Raw genomic sequence first — 17,683 nt, 5'->3', positions numbered from 1 at the left:
CTTGTCTCTGCTTCACATGGTTTCTCACCCTCCAGTAGCATAGACTGGGTTTACTCACATGGCAGCAACATTCCAAGAATGTTTATCTAATAAGAGATAAAAGAGATTTATTTCTTTTATTTAAAGAATTTACTTTTTTATTTTTATTTTTTTAATGTTTTATTTATTTTTGAGAGAGACAAAAAGAGTGCAAGCTGAGGAGGGTCAGAGAGAGAGGGAGAGAGAGAATCTGAAGCAGGCTCCAGGCTCTGAGCTGTCAGCACAGAGCCCGACATGGGGCTGGAACCCATGAACTCGAGATCATGACCTGAGCCAAAGTACAACACTTAACCAACTGAGCCACCCAGGTGCCCATGAGATGAAAGAGATTTAGAAGAGGGGCGTCTGGGTGGCTTAGTCAGTTGAGCATCTGACTCTTGATTTCAGCTCAAGTCATGATCCCAGGGTCTTGGGATCTAGCCCCATGTTGGGCTCCACACTGAGGGTGGAGCCTGCTTAAGATTTTGAGATTCTCTCTCTCTCTTTCCCTCTGCCCCTCTCCCCTGTTCACATGCATGTGCGCTCTCTCTCTCTCTCTCTCTCTCTCTCTCTCTCTCTCTCTCTCAAATAAAAAATAAAGACATTTAGTAGACATATCCAGGGGTGCCTGGGTGGCTCAGTCGGGTAAGCTTTCAACTTCAACTCAGGTCATGATCTCACATTCTGTGGGTTTGAGCCCTGCATCGGGCTCTGTGCTGACAGCTCAGAGCCTGGAACCTGTTTCAGATCCTGTGTCTCTGCCCCTCTCCCACTTGTGCGCGCTCGCTCTCTCTCTCTCTCTCAAAAATAAACATTAAAAATTAAAAAAAAATTTAATTAGAAGATATATCCAGAAGCTCTAACTCTGTTTAGTAGGAGTTCTAGAAGGTGAGAACACAGAAAATGAAAGAATCATGGGGGGGGGGGGGGGGGGAAGAATAATGGAAGAAAATTTCCTAAAGCTGAGAATGATAGAAGTCTTCAGATTGAAAGAGTTCACTGGTACTAAACTGAATGAATTTTAAATTTTTAAAAAATGTTTATTTGTGAGACAAAGGGAGACAGAGTGTGAGTCGGGGAGGGGCAGAGAGCGAGGGAGACACAGAATTCGAAGCAGGCTCCAGGCTCTGAGCTGTCAGCACAGAGCCTGGTGAGGGTCTCGAACTCATGAACTGTGAGATCATGACCTGAGCTGAAGTCGGACGCTCAACGGACTGAGCCACCCAGGAGCCCCTAAACTGAATGAATTTTAAAAGACCCACACCATGTCAAGTTGTTAGTATGGACTCTAGTCCAATGTGACTGATGTCCTTATAAGGAGAGGAGATTAGATCACAGACAACACAGAGGAGCAACCATATAAGGACACAGCAAAAAGGCAGCCATTTATGAACCAAGGAGAGAGGCCTCAGAAGAAACAAAATCTGCCAACACTTTGATCTTGGACTTCTAGCCTCCAGAATTGTGAGAAAATTTTGTTGTTAATAGGCCACTTAGTCTGCGTTAGTATTTTGTTAGAGCAACCCTAGCTAAGGAATACAGCCTACTTGGTTACATTTATTATTAAGTATTTTATCCTTTTTGTTGCTATTGTAAATGGAATTGTTTTCTTAATTTCCTTTTCAGATTGTTCGTTGTTAATATACAAAAATGCAACTGATTTTTGTGTGATAAACAGGCATGCCTGTGTGTAAAAGCAGGCACTTTTGTCTTGTTAATCTTAAAGGAAAGCATTTGGTCTTTAACCATTGAGTATGACATTAGTTGTGGGCTTTTCATACATAGCCTTTGTTATGTTGAGATAATTTCCTTCTATTTTTAGTTTGTTGAGGGTTTTTGTCAAGAATGGGTGTCAACATTTGTCAAGTGCTTTTCCTGTACCGGTTGAGATGATGTGGGTTTTTTTCCCCTTCATTCTGTTGATGTGGTGTATTAATTGATTGACTTTCATGTTAAACCATCCCTGCTTTCCAGGAATAGACCCACTTGGTCATGGTGTATAATCCTTTTCATATGCTATTGAATTCAATTTGCTTGTATTTGGTTGAGGATGTTGGCATTGGTATTTATAAAAGACATTGATCTGGGGCGCCTGGGTGGCTCAGTTGGTTAAGCATCCGTCTTCAGCTCAGGTCATGATCTCGCAGTTTGTGAGTTTGAGCCCCGCGTCGGGCTCTGTGCTGACAGCTCAGAGCCTGGAGCCTACTTCCGATTCTGTGTCTCCCCCTCTCTCTGCCCCTCCCCCACTTGTACTCTGTCTCTGTCTCTCTCTTTAAAAAATTTAAAAATTAAAATAAAATAAAAGACATTGATCTGTGGGGTTTTTGTTTGTTTTTGTTTTGTAGTATCTTTTTTTTTTTTAATTTTTTTTTCAACGTTTATTTATTTTTGGGACAGAGAGAGACAGAGCATGAACGGGGGAGGGGCAGAGAGAGAGGGAGACACAGAATCGGAAACAGGCTCCAGGCTCTGAGCCATCAGCCCAGAGCCCGACGTGGGGCTCGAACTCATGGACCACGAGATCGTGACCTGGCTGAAGTCGGACGCCAACCGACTGCGCCACCCAGGCGCCCCTGTTTTGTAGTATCTTTAATTTGGGTATCAGGTTATTGCTGGCCTCATAGAATGAATTTGGAAGTGTTTCCAAAATAATAAAGTAAGTAGAGTTAGAGAGACTTGGTGGCTCAGTCAGTTAAGTATCTGACTCGATTTTGGCTCAGGTCATGATCTCACACTTTGTGATATCTTGCCCCAAGTAGGGTTCTGTGCTGACAGTGCAGAGCCTGCTTGGGATTCTCTTTCTCCCTTTCTGTGTGCCCTTCCCGCCCCATGCATGGGGTCTCTCTCTCTCAAAATAAATAAATAAACTTTTTTTTTTTTTTTAAAGTCAAATTTTCCTTAAAAAAATAAAAGTAGCATTAACCTTGACCATGGCTGTGAAACAGATCTGGAACTTTTTCAACTTGCAAAACTAAAACCCTATATCCATTAAACAACAACTCCCCTTTTCCTCCTCCCTCCAGGCCTTGGTAACCACCATTCTACTTTCTGTTTCTATGACTTTGACTATTTTAGAAAGTTTATATAAGTGGAATCATATAGTATTTGTCTTTTTGTGACTGGCTTATCTCATTTGAATATCATTTTTAATCCACTGATTTGTCCTTTTGGTAATTCATGTAGTCCCCACATATGCTTCAGTTTATTTCTAGACTTGTTTTCTTGATCTGTCTGCCTACTTCTATACACGTACACATTTGTTTTAATTATTGCAGCTTTCTATTTTCTAACTTTTCTCACATGTTTATGCTTCCAGATAAACTCTAGAACCATTTTGTTAAATTTTCTACAAAAATCCTTTTTTTAATTTTTTTAGTTTTTTGGTTTTTATTGTCATTACATTAAATATACAGATCAATTTTGAGAAGATTAGCATCTCCACAATATTGACTCTTCCATTTGTTTTTTTGTTTTGTTCTGTTTTAAGTAGACTGCATGCCCAGTGCGGAGCCCAATGCAGGGCTTGAACTCACGACCCTGAGATCAAGACCTGAGCTGAGATCAAGAGTCAGATGCTGAACTGACTGAGCCTCTCAGGTGCCCCTCTTGCACTTATATTTAATAAGACTTCATACTAGCATACAAGACCATTTGCAGCAGAGTCCCATCCTTCCTTTCTCGGCCACGTTTAGTCTCCTTCCAGTCAAACTCACTGTGATCGGGTCCCCAAACACATTTAATGCTTCATGTTCTTTTCTGCCTCTCTTTCTTTCTTTTCTGCCTCTCTGCCTGGTCTCTCATCCTGAAATGTCCTCCTCTTCTCCTCCTCATAATTTCTACTGGTCCACATCCTTTTTTTAAATAATTTTTTTTAATGTTTATTTTTGAGAGAGAGATAGAGTGTGAGCGGGGGAGGGGCAGAGATCAAGGGAAACACAGAATTGGAAGCAGGCTCTAGGCTCTGAGCTGACAGCACAGAGCCCAACTCAGGGCTTGAACTCATAAACTGTGAAATCATGACCTGAGCTGAAGTGGGACACTTAACCGACAGAGCCACCCAGGCACCCCTGGTCCACATCCTACACATACTTTATGTCCCATCACAAATTGCCATATCACCCTAATACTTCCTGATTCCTTCATCCACATGTGACTTGAAACTCCATAGGGGTAAAAAAAAGTGTGTTACTTTATTAAGGTGCCCACCCCAATTTTCTCTCTCTTGTTATTTGTGTTGTTCTCTTATTGGTCCACAATCAACAGTTATGCATTAGAGCAACAGGTTTCAATGAAGAGGGCCCATTAGAATCCAGGGAAAGCTTTTTTAAAGACCACTTGCTTTCATCCCCTTTCAAGAAATTCTGACTCGGTAGGCCTGAGGTGGGGCTCTGACATCAATATTTTGCATGTGTATACTTAAAATTCTCCACAGGTATGCTTTGAAACTCTGCAAACCACTGTTTTTAGTTAAACTTCATGAATTCCTGAATATCATATATATGTGGCTATGGTCCTACCAAGTTTTGGTTCCTTGAGTGCAAGACCTGTGTCTGATTTATCATTACATGCCTCCCCAAGTACATAGCCCAGTAAAGATTTGGTAAGTATACGTACATTGATCAAACCAGGACTGGTATTAAATGGCAATGTTACTTTCCCTATTTTAATACTCTTACAACCATACAACCTACTATTGGCCATAGTCATCAGCCCAGGACCCTCCCTTTGCACTCTGCAGCCTGGATGCTTCAGTGGGCAAAGGAAAATCAGGAGAAATATCAGCCCTATGGGTATCCATAGCTACAAGCCTGGTGCAGGAACTCCAGGAAGCCGGGCCCCAGAAAGCAGGCAAGACTGGATTTTGCATAACATATAGCTGGACTACTCCTCTGAATCTTGGTTTCCTCATCGGTAAAATGAAAATAATAGCATTAGCCACTTCTACTTTCCAAGGATAGTGTGAGGCTCAGGAAAAAAAAAAAAAAAAAAGCAATGAGTGTGCTTTCACATTGTCCATCAACATACCCATACGGGGGATTACACTAGCTGTTAGTCCCAGGGATCCTACCACAGCCCTCCACTTCTGCTACTAGAGTCCCATGAGTGAGATCTGTATCTCCAGGAAGGCAGTTTAATCACACAGCCATTTCATATGTATCCAACCACCATCTACTGAGAGCCTATCATGTGCCAGGCAGTGGGGATACACAGACAATAGACCAAGCCCTGCCTTCAAGGACCTCACAGAGAGGGACACAGTTTGGATCCTTTGTCCACTGTTTCAAACGAAGAAAAAGCAACTTCGCACGCAATTTCAGACTAGTGGAGAAGACAAGTGAGTAAACCTACCACTGGGAACAGATGGGTTAGCGCGGAGCCGAATGTTGCCCTCTAAACGAAGGGGGCAGGGCGCGGTCAGGGGCTGTTTCCCGGCCCCCTTTGGTTCCTGAGACGCCTACAGCATCCCGGGTTCCTCCAGGTACCCCCGCGCCCTCTGCACCCTCAGGTCTCAGCACCCTTTGGCCTCCACGCCCCCACAGCCCTCGAATCCCCAGATTCCCGCCTCCTCCGGCCTCCGTGCCGCCGGCGCCCGGCTCCGGCCTCGGGTCTCGGATCCCCGTATCCCGACTCCTCGCCAGCACCCAAGTCCGTGTAGGTCTTCCCCGCGGGCCGCGCTGCGCAGGGCGAAGCAGGCTGGTGCTCCCCGGCCCCGAGCGCCGGCCCAGCTGAGGCTGCAGGACGAGGGCCGCAGAGCGCAGCAGGCCCTGTCGCCCGGGCGCCAGCTTGCCTCCTTCCTGTCGCTGGGGCGCGGTCGCGGCCGCCCGCAGCTCAGGCCCCGCGGGCACCGCTCCCTGGCAGGGGTCGGCGGGCCGGCCCGGGTGCGCTAGGGAGGCGAGCTAATGCTCAGAAAGGCCTTGGAACAGGGTCTGCCGCCGAGTAGGCGCTCAATCCATATTAGATAGTATTGTTTTTTCCTGAAATCCTCTCCTGCCACCTGCTTAATGAAACTGCTCATCCTGGAAGGAGAACGTTCCCCCCAAATAGCTCATCTGAAGGTTTACTATAGGCCTGGCACTGTGCCGGGGCTTTAAAAACGTTATCTCTAATTTTCACAAGCGCCGGATAAGATAGGGACCGTTATCTGCCCATTTTAGTGTTGAGGAAACAAACACTTAGATTAAGAATTAATTCTGGGGGCTCCTAGGTGGCTCAGTCGGTTAGGTATCGGACTGCGGCTCGGGTCACGATCGCACGCTGTGAGTTCGAGCCCCCCCCCCCCCACCTCCCTCCACCTCCCTCCACCTCCCCCCCACACCCCCACCCCCCACCTCCCCACCCCTACCACCACCCCCCGGATTGACATTGGGCTCTGAACTGACAGCTCAGAGCCTGGAGCTTGCTTAGGATTCTGTGTCTCCTCTCTCTGTGTCCCTCCACCACTCATGCTCTGTCTCTCTGTCTCTCTCCCTCTCTCAAAAACAAAGATTAAATAAAAGAAGAAGAAAAATTAATTTTGCTTAAGGTCTGGCAGCAAGTCAGTGGAGGAACCAGAACTCTAACCCCGACTGCCTGGCTCTCAGGCGCCCATTTACCGCTACAATGTACTGTCCGCCCCAGCACCTCTGCAGGTCCTCTGTGCAGGGGTCTTGGGGCCAAGTGGATCTTAGGCCCTGGAAGAGTGAAGGGAAAATAGGTACACTGGGTGGTGGTTTAAACAAACAAACAAAACAAAACAGTTTCAACTCAGAACAAATCTTATTGTTTAAGGCAGCTTGAATTGGGTGTTCTGTTACAACCAAATGTATCTTCATTGAGACAAAATTTACATAAGATAAAATTCGCCATTTGATCATGTTAAAGTGTACAATTCAGTGGTTCTTCATCTATTCACAATGTTGGGCAACCATCAGCAGAACATTTCGTCTCCCCCGCAGAAGAAACTCCATACCCATTGAACAATCACTCCTCTTCTCCCCTCCCACTAGCCCCAGGGAACCACTAATCAATCTCGTTTCTGCTTCTATGGATTTGCCTTTTCTGAACATTTCATATAAATGGAATCATACAATATGTGACCTTTTGTAACTGGCTTCTTTCACTTAGGGTAATGCTTTCAAGGTTCATCCTTGTGGTAGCATGTATCAGTACTTCCTTTTTTATGGCTGAATCATATTTTATATAGATATGTCACATTTTTCTTAGCCATTCATTAGTTTGTGGACATTTACCACTGTTTTGGCTGTTGTGAATAATGCTGAACGAGTCCTGTACAAATTTTTGTTTGAAGGCCTGGTTGCAAATCTCGAGTATATTCTCAGGAGTGGAAATGTTAGGTCATGGGGTAACTCTGTGTTTAACTTTTTAAAGTTTAAAATGTGTTTAAAATGGCTGCATCCTTTTGCATTCAATCAGCAGCGTATGAGTGTTCCCAATGTTATTATGAAAATAATCAGTATGCCTAGTTTAAAAAACTGTTGCTAGCAGGCTTATGGCAAAACACAACTGTGTTTACCTAATCCCCTGTCTCATTCCCAAGAGACCGACACTTCCAACTCTTTTAACTGTTCCTTTGCCTCGTTTTTCTCCATATTTTAAAATAATACGCATCATGTTACAGTTTCACAGTTTATCAATTTTAAACATTATGGTGACTTACAGTACTCTGTGTTTTCTTCCTTCTACAACTCTTTGGTTTTCCTGAAATTATCGGTTTCCATGTTTTCATCTGCTTAGTTTTCTATGTGCCTGTCTCTATTTCACAGCTTCTCCACAAATGCCCCAAAAAGAGTCTGTCACATGACTGTCAATAATTTTGCTATATACTCAGACACAGTTTGAAGCCTTTGTTGATTTCATTTGCATTTTTTATTCTGGAGGCATCTATCCCTGAGCCCCCTGCTCCTTCCCCAGTTTGGACTAGCTGTGCCCACCTAGGGCCTGAACACACCTTGGCCCTGCTGGACCTACCCTCACCAGCGTCCTGGGTTGGCTCTTCAGCTTGCAGGGTCCATAGCTTTCTCTTTCATGTTGTATATCCTCATTTTGCTAAAATGCATCCTCCAGGAGTATGCTAAGATTGTTTGGGAAATTAAATATTGGAACCCTTGTATGTCCCAGAAAGTCTTTATTCTACTAGTACACATGCTAAGCAGTTTAGAATAGATACAGAAATCATTTTTCTCCTGATTATTTTGGATTTTCTTTTCTTCTTTTGAAGTCATCTCTATGCCAATGTGGGGCTCTAACTCACAATGCCGAGAGTTGCATCCTCTACCGACTCTGCCAGGGACCACCATTGTTTCCAAAGCAAAGCTTCATGGTCTTCTAATACCCAACGCCTCTGAGGAAGCCCAATGCCACTCTCATTTCTTTTTTTTTTTTTAATTTTTTTAAATGTTTATTTATTTTTGAGACAGAGCATGAATGGGGGAAGGTCAGAGAGAGAGGGAGACACAGAATCTGAAGCAGGCTCCAGGCTCTGAGCTGTCAGCACAGAGCCTGACGTGGGGCTCGAACTCACGGACCATGAGATCATGACCTGAGCCGAAGTCGGATGCTTAACCGACTGAGCCACCCAGGCGCCCCGCCACTCTCATTTCTTATCTTTCTTATCTTTGGCCTGTTTTTCCTTTTTTCTCTTTCGAAGCTTTTAGGATCTCTTCATCTTCATTCTTGGTGTTCTGAAATAAAAATAATAAAATAATAAAAGTTAACAAAAATTTATCCGTGGTGAGGACAAATACCTGCATCATTAAACAAAGTCATTAAACAACAGTTTGTTGTGCCTCTTGGTGAACTCTTTCAGTCTAGAATCCCAGGTTTGTCAGCTATGGAAGTATTTCCTATAGTATCTCCTTTGATAATTTAAAGAGATTCTTGTTATCAGGGTTTGTGGAATAATCTAAACCAGCTCCTTCATAAATATCCAGCAAAAGAGGGACACCTGGGTGGCTCAGTCGGTTTGAGCGTCCGACTTCGGCTCAGGTCAGGATCTCATGGTTTGTGAGTTCGAGCCCCACGTTGGGCTCTGTGCTGACAACTCAGAGCCTGGAGCCTGCTTTGGATTCCGTGTCTCCCTCTTTCTGTGTCTCTCTGTCTCTCAAAAATAAATAAATGTTAAAAGAATTTTTTATAAATAATATCCAGCAAATGCTTCTGGATGTTTCTGTGTTTTGTGTTTTGTTGTGCTTTTCTGATTATAAAGATAAATGCACACTTATGTAGAAAACTCAAACAATACTGGAAGCTATAAAATTTAACATACTTTTTAAAGATTTGATGAAAGTGGAACTGCAATAATAAAAACATAAAGTCACTTTAAAAAATTTTTTTAATGTTGATTTTATTGTGAGAGAGAAAGAGCATGAGTGGGGGAGGGACAGAGAGAGAGGGAGACACAGGATCAGAAGCAGGCTCCAGTCTCTGAAGTGTCACAGCGACTGACTCAGGGCTCGAACTCACAAACTGCAAGATCATGACCTGAGCTGAAGTCGGACACTTAACTGACTGAGCCACCCAGGCACCCCTAAAGTCACTTTTTTGTTTTAATTTTTAATGTTTATTTACTTTTTGAAACAGAGAGAGAGTGTGTGTGAATGGGGGAGGGGCAGAGGGAGAGGGAGACACAGAATCCGAAGCAGGCTCCAGGCTCTGAGCCGTCAGCACAGAGCCCAATGTGGGGCTCGAACTCACGAGCTATGAGATCATGACCTGAGCTGAAGTCAGACGCTCAACCCACTGAGCCACCCAGGCACCCCTAAAGTCGCTTTTAATAGTTGCTTAGCATTCCATCAAAAAGCTGTGCCATTATGAATTTGACCAGGCCTCTACTAGCAGGCAGTGATTTTTGGTTTCTCTTAACCGTAAATGATGCTGGGGTGCATGTCTTGTACACACAGATGCTTCAGTTAAAGTGGTCTCCTTACCTCTGCTGCCCTCAGGGACAGTGGAGGTAGGGGAAGGGTCTTGGGAAGATGAGATTCAACTTGGCTCTCAAGGAGAAGCTGTTTGGAGACTGTCTGAACCTGCCCAGAGATGACCTTGGCCTGACCTCCCTAATGGCAGTGCTTAGAGCAGCAGTTCACAAACCTCAATGTGTACATGGATCATCTGAGAAACTTGCTTCCCAAGCTACACCTCAGAGAGTCTGATTCAGTCTGAAGAGAGTTCTGAGAATTTTCATTTTTTTTTTTTAAATTTTTTTTTTTTTTTTTTTTCAACGTTTATTTATTTTTGGGACAGAGAGAGGCAGAGCATGAACGGGGGAGGGGCAGAGAGAGAGGGAGACACAGAATTGGAAACAGGCTCCAGGCTCTGAGCCATCAGCCCAGAGCCCGACGCGGGGCTCGAACTCACAGACCGCGAGATCGTGACCTGGCTGAAGTCGGACGCTTAACCGACTGCGCCACCCAGGCGCCCCGAGAATTTTCATTTTAAACAAGCACCACAGCCGATTCTGATGTAGATGGCCACACTTGGAGAAATATTGACAGAGGGAAAAGTGCGGAGAGGTAAATAGCGTTCACCGAGGAACAGGAGGGGCTGTGGGGGCTGATAGGGAGGATAATTAATTAAGCATCTTTGGTCATCCCAGGAGATCAGTCTCCAGTGTGCTTTGGGTTAGGGCAGAACTAACTTCACCAGCTGGCCTTTGTTCTCTAAAAGGATCCAGTGATTCTGATAGTCATGTAGACAGACCTCAAGTTCCCTAGTCTACCCCTAAACTTTCCTCCCCTCCCTTGTGGTCAATGTTATTCAGTTAAGAATACAGGAGTACATAGAAACATCTTAGCATGTTCCCCCTCCCTCCTGGAGCTCTGGCTGGGAAAGGTGGGGGCCACCCCAGGTCATCAGCAGAGATAACCAAGGTTAGGGATGCTGCTGGAAAGTGGGAGAACAACACCAAGCCTTTTTTTTTTTTTACTTTTATTTTTTAACATTTATTCGTTTTTGAGAGGCAGAGAGAGACAGAGCATGAGCGGGGAAGGGGCAGGGAGAGGGAGACACAGAATCCAAAATAGGCTCCAGGCTTTGAGCTGTCAGCACAGAGCCCGACACGGGGCTCGAACTCACAAACTGCAAGATCCTGACCTGAGCCGAAGTAGGACGCTCAACCGACTGAGTCACCTAGGTGCCCCTTTTCTTTCTTTCTTTCTTTTTTTATTTTTTTTAACGTTTATTCATTTTTGAGAGACAAAAGAACAACACCAAGTCTTGGCGAGGATGTCGTGCAACAACAACACTCAGAAGTGGAACATAAATTGGTCCAACCACTCTGAAAAACAGTTTGACTCAGTGATTCCACTCCAGGGTATATACCCCAGAGAAACTCTTACACTTGGGCTGCAGGAAACATAAACATCCAGGAGTTTTTAGCAGCATTGTTGAAAACAGCAAAAAACTGGAAAGAATCCAAATGCCCTTGGATAAAAGAATAGCTAAATTCATTGTAGTGTATTCACACGATGGAATACTGTACATAGTACAAATGAACAAACTGTATACACATCAGCATGGATGAATCTCAGAACAATAATATGTGAAAAAGTAATTCATAGAATAAATACATTCCTGTTAAATTTAAAATAAAACTAGGGGCACCTGGGTGGCTCAGTTGTTGAGTGACTGACTCTTGATTTCAGCTCAGGTCATGATCTCACAGTTCGTGAGTTCAAGCCCCCCACCCGGCTCTGTGCTGACAGTGCAGAGCCTGCTTGGGATTCTCTCTCTTTCCTTCTCTCTCTGTCCCTCCCCTGCTTGAGTGTGCATGCTCTCTCTCTCTCTCTCAAAATCAATAAGATAAAATAAAATAAAACAAAAAATAAAAATAAACATTATATTGCTTGGAGACTTGTGTGTGAAAAAAAATAGAAAGAAAAGTAAAATATTGTGGGACAAATTCAGAAGAGTGGTCACCTCTGGGTCAGGCAGGGGATGAAACATTTGAGCACTGGTACTGTTCTAGTTAACTGGGGGGGTGGGCTCACAGGTGTTTGTTTTATTATTATGCACATGACTGTATATGTATATAACATTCTTTTGGCTATATCAAATATTTTAAACTATAAAAAATAGAAAGAAATTTGAAATCCCCTGGCCACTACTGTGGTCTCTCAAAGTGATTTATCCTTTGTACCCACCCCATTTCTCCTCCAACAGGCACTGTGGACCAGGAAGTAAGATATCAAGCCTGAAGAGGCCAATACAAGCTTGCAAAAATCTACCTCCATCTCACCATTCAGAGACCTATTCACCTCTTCTGCCCCATCTCAGTCTGTTTCTCATAGACCATACCTGTCACTAAGTAAAGGCCTCTTTTCCCAGCCAAATATGCAGCCAAATATGATCGCATATTTAGCTAGTATGGCATTTCTCTGTGACAATAGTACTGTGCTTGGGACATCGTTTTCTGAACAAGCAAGGCATCTTAGCACTTCCTTTTTCTTATCTTAATGCATCGCTAGCACCCACTCTTTTCCATTCACCAGTCTCACATCCGGCTGGGTCATCAAGCTTCCTTTTGAATCTCCAGTGATGGTCGTCTTCCACTCCCTTCCTCATGGCCTCTGAGCTCAGCAGCAGGCCTTGGGGTCTCCTGGGCCTTGACGGTTCTCCCTCTGCCATGTTTCCTAATTCAAAGACCACTGAGCCTTTGGAAGAGAGGCAGAGCTCCTGAGGTGAGGTTTTTCCTTGACTAATGCAGTTGAATGGATTAGGAATTCTAAATAGGCAAGTTCCAACCCCCCCCTCCACTTGCCTCCTGATTGTGTGACTTGGGGTGGGTGCCTCATTCCCAGGGAGCCTATCGTTTGCCTAAGAGACGGAGAACATTGTCTTTTGGGATGTTGATAATGTGCCAGGACCACTAAGAAGTGGAAAAGAACTTAAAGTTCATCTAGTTTAACCCACTCGTCTTAAAGAAAAACTAAGGGTAAGTTGGGGAAGAGACCTGGATGGGCTAGGAATGATTTAATGGCAGATATTAGAGTAGAAGCCAGGCCTCCTGTCTTTCCATTATCTTGTCTCCCTGTGGCTTGCTGAGGCATAAAGGTGAGGGAGGAGGACATGCAGCCACTTAACTTAGTCCTGTCCCAGCTCCATCCAAGGCCAAGACACTCAACTCTTAGAAGATGTTGCTTTTGAAACTGCTAATGAGGCTGACACGATCTGGGGGCGGAAGGAGCCTGCCTCACCTATCAGCTGGTCCATTGCATAATCTGGCAAGCTGAGACCTGAGGCTCTTCCCACGTAAGGCCCAGCTGTAGAGAGGAAAGGTCAGGGTGCAGAGAATACTAAAAAATCGGGCACTACCTGTACCTCTCTCTCAGACCCTACCCGCCCTCCCCACAGGGGCTGGGGTACATTGAGGGTAAGAGAGGCCCAAAGAGAAGCAGGGGTGGGGAAGCAAGCTCTCTGCAAGAGTTGAAGGGGAGCGGGGCTAGTCCTCCTCCTCACCGTCAAAGGGGTCTTCTATTTTGGGAAGAGAATTTATGGACAAGGTAGAAAGGAGGAGGAAGAAGCTTTTGGCTTGCTCCTTCCTTCAGCTCATGGGTTGAGAGTTCGTCTATGAAATGGAGAAATGGGAGGTGAGACAGAGGAGCTGAGTTGGCACAGGAGGCTGCCAGTGTAGAATCTAATGGAGGCAGTGGAGACTGACTCAGTGCGAAGATGTCTGGGGTCCCAATTTGGTCCCCTGACCTGTGAGGCAGCAAACGATGAGGCCGGGACTACACATGACCTCTCACAGCCCTGACACGCACACAGACTGCCACACTTCAGCCCCCATCTGAAACATAGCTATTATTCAGGAATTCCATCAAAGGCCCCTGAGCAGTTAGACTTAAAAAAATTATTTAACGGTCATACACATGACTGTAATACAAAAGGGAGTTTTTTTCACTTAATACTGCAATATATACAGCAAGTCTGGGCTAGATCTTACAATCTGAACACAGGTATTTCAACTTTTCCACGTTGTTTCTGTCTCCAATGGACAGAAGTTCTGTAATTGAGGCCTTGCTTTTCAGTCACTAGAGGAGCCTTTGTAATTGCCACAAACTTCAGCCTTCAAACTCAGTTGTATAAGAAAGAGAGCTTAGTTAGGTGTTTTTTTTGGGGGGGGTCCCATGAATTATATACTGTTTGGGGAGGATTTTTTGTTGGGGCCTCCATTGGGCTTGCAAGCAGTGGTCCCCACAGGTCACAGCGGTTCTGGCACCTGTTTCCATTCCCAACAGGGCGACATGGGACTCTGTCTCCCGGTGCAGGGAGCAGCCACGCCCTCCCAGAGGTATCACAGACTCTCAGCCCTCTGCTCTTTCTTTCTTTCCTTTCATTAGCCTGGGGGGAAACACGGATGTAGGATTATCAAAATATTTTAAAACCAGGCCTCTGACATAATAAGGTATGGATTTTTTTTAAAGTACATTAAATACCAAGATCTAGTGATGGATATAATAACTTTATACTTTTGAAGCAGTGACAAACATAGACGATATTTGAACATATCGCAGCAACCATAAATAGGATATGAAAATTGTTGATTTCGGCTGATGACAAATGCGCAGGTACCGTTAGCACAACAGTGGTTTGTCGCCTGCATACATAATTGAAGGAAATATTACATTTCAGGTACACATTGGTGAAAATAAAGATGTAATTTTTTTCCCACCCAAGTTCAAGGGCCTCAGGTCATAAGAAACCCTTGTCAGAAGAAATCCATCCCTTCTCAATCCCTATTTCTTCAATAGAAGCCACGAACGATTCCTGAGACCAGTAGCACAAGACCTATTATCTGCTTGAACGAAGGGGAAGAGTCGTGCAAGGTTAATATCTCAGGGAAACTTTCCCATTTTACCTTCACTGGGGTTTATTTTCTCCCAGTTTACGTACAATCCTATTATGTCTGATAATCTCTTTAATTACCTCACAAAAAAATAGAAGCAGTACATTAGAAAAAGGGATCGTAGGGGCGCCTGGGTGGCTCAGTCGGTTGAGCGTCTGACTTCGGTTAAGGGTCATGATCTCAACAATTTGTCAGTTTTGAGCCCTGCATTGGGCTCTGTGCTGACAGCTCAGAGCCTGAAGCCTACTTTGGATTCTGTGTCTCCCTCTTTCTTTCCTTCTCCCATGATCATGCTCTTTCTTTCTCTCTCTCTCTCAAAAATAAATACACATTAAAGATATTTTAAAAAGAAAAAGAGATTGTAGCTGCTAAGAAAACACACTTATGATACCTAAGTAGACTGCGAACAGCCTGAAATATAGGGGGATTTTTTTAAGGGAGACAAGAATTCAAAAACTATGGAAAATTGGAAGGATTTAGTTGGTATAGAAGCAAATAACTATATGTACTTTAATTTCCTTAATTGCCTCTTTGAGATTACATAATAACTGATATTCATCTCTATGACCCTATATTCTGAAGAAAAAACTAAATAATGCATGCTTGTTAACCTATACTTAGGAAGAAGGATGTAGAATATTTAGCATGATTTCCAACAAGATGATTAAAACAGGCAAGATAATTAAAATAAAAATTACTCCTCTGGGAGTAAAGGGCAAGGGGAGTGGATGTTGGGACCACTGGAGGAGAACCCATCTCAGTTCAGATAGCCACATCAATAGCAAGTTGTAGAGCATGGAGAACGGAGTCCAGTTGACTCCCACCCATCTGGTGGTGGTCAGGGAGTCCTAAACCTCAGAATTCTGAAATCTTTTCTCATCAAAGCCAAACATCCTCAACTTCCCTCTTGACCCGGGCCTGCCAGAGGGAGCATCAAGAGAGTGAATAAGGACTCACACTGGAAGACACTTCTGAGGTTGGCTGGTTCAACACCTGCCTATTACGGACGAGGAAACTAAGGCCCAGGAGATGAAGTTAGTGTAAAATCAGCATTGTTTCTTCCTCAATGATGTTGGTAGAATTCAATGATAAAGCCATCTGGGCCTGGAGTGACTTATGGGAATGTTTTTTAAATCATAAGTGTAGAATTAAAAATTTTCCATTTCTTCTTGTGTCCATTTTGTAAGTCTTATTTTTTTCTCATAATCTGCCCATTTCAACGAAATGTAGAAATTACTGGAATAAAGTTGTTTGTAATATCATTTAAAAAAAATTTGTCAACTCTATAGTGATGTGCATTTTTTAAATTCCCGATAATCGCTATTTAAACAGTTTCTCTTCTTGGGGCACCTGGGTGGCTCAGTCGGTTAAGTGTCTGATTCTTGATTTCGGCTCAGGTCATGATCTCACAGTTTGTGGGATAGAGCCCTACGTTGGACCTGCTCAGGACTCTCTCTCTCCCTCTCTCTTTCCCCTTCCCTTGCTCACACACACTTTCTCTCTCAAAATAAGTAAGTAAAACTTCAAAACAATAAAATAAATAAACATTTTCTCTTCTCTTTCTTGATCAGTTGTACCAAGGGTTTAGCAATTAGTCCTTTCAAAACACTAACATTTGTCATTATTAATATTCTCTGTTGTATGTTTGCCTTCTGCATTAAGTTCTGCTCTTAATAATTGTTTCTTCTGTTTTCTGTGGGTTTAAAATTTTTTTTTATATTTATTTATTTTTGAGACAGAGACAGAGTGCGAACAGGGGAGGGGCAGAGAGAGAGAGAGGGCGACACAGAATCTGAGACAGGCTCCAGGCTCTGAGCTTTCAGCACAGAGCCGGACACGGGGCTCCAACCCATAAACCGTGAGATCATGACCTGAGCTGAAGTTGGATGCTTAACCAACTGAGCCACCCAGGCGCCCCCCCGTTTTCTGTGGGTTTAATCTGTCATTTAAAAATACTTCTTGGGGCACCTGGGTGGCTCAGTCAGTTGACTCTTGATTTCGGCTCAAGTCATGATCCCAGGGTTGGGGGATCGAGCCCTGTGTCCAGATCTGTGCTGAGCATGGAGCCTGCTTAAGATTCTCTCTCTCTCTCTCTCTCTCTCTGTCTCTCTCTGTCTCTCTCTCTCTCTTCCCCCACCCCCGCTCCTCTCCCTTGTTCACACACTCTCCCTGTAAAATTAAATAAACAAACATATGAATGAATGAATAAATAAATAAATAAATAAATAAATAAATAGGAAAAAAGAAAAAAAGAAAAATACTTTTTGACATGACTGCTTCAAACATTGATTCTTAGTCTTTCTTCCTTTCTAACATATGTACTCAGGCTATACACTTTCTGTTAGCACAGTTACATCCCACAAGCTTTGGTATGTCATATTTATATTATCATTTAATTGAAATTATTTCTCATTTCCATTGAGAGTTCTTCTTTGACCTATAGATTATTTAGAAGTGTATTTAAAAATATTTAAGCATACAGAGATTTCCTCATTAAACTTTCTGTTATTCATTTTGAGTTTAATTACACTGTGCTCAGTGAAAATACTCTAAATGATTTAAATATTTTAAAATTTGTTGATACAAATATTGCCAATTTATTCAATTTGGTAAATGTTTCATCTGCCTAATATATAGTAATTTGTATTCTCCAATTGTTGAGTATTCTACATGTGTTAAAGAAAGCAAGTTTTTAAATTGGTTTTTGAAATCTTTTATAACTTTTATATCTGATTTTCTCATTTGCTTCTTCTTTAGTTACTAAGAGGGGGTATTAAAACTTCCAATTATGAGTGTAGATTTATCAATTTTTGCTTTTTG

The 17,683-nt window shown here is 43.4% G+C and overlaps 1 long non-coding RNA gene across 2 annotated transcripts in view; it reads left to right on the top strand.

Moving 5' to 3' along the window:
• Positions 1 to 1,147: 1,147 nt before the first annotated feature.
• LOC147574135 (uncharacterized) overlaps positions 1,148 to 17,683 on the top strand; it is a 56,252-nt gene continuing 39,716 nt past the window's right edge. Inside the window, exon 1 of one of the 2 annotated variants that reach the window (XR_015243929.1) lies at positions 1,148 to 1,482. This is a non-coding gene — a long non-coding RNA (uncharacterized LOC147574135). Of the gene's footprint in view, positions 1,483 to 5,062; positions 5,354 to 17,683 lie in introns of those variants that run through there. The other variant, XR_015243930.1, reaches the window with a different exon arrangement.

Source organism: Puma concolor, chromosome E1 (genome assembly GCF_028749965.1).
Source record: "Puma concolor isolate L17-30 chromosome E1, mPumCon1.1.hap2, whole genome shotgun sequence".
NCBI classification, from domain to species: domain Eukaryota; kingdom Metazoa; phylum Chordata; class Mammalia; order Carnivora; family Felidae; genus Puma; species Puma concolor.
This window is presented reverse-complemented; position numbering and strand designations above follow the sequence as displayed.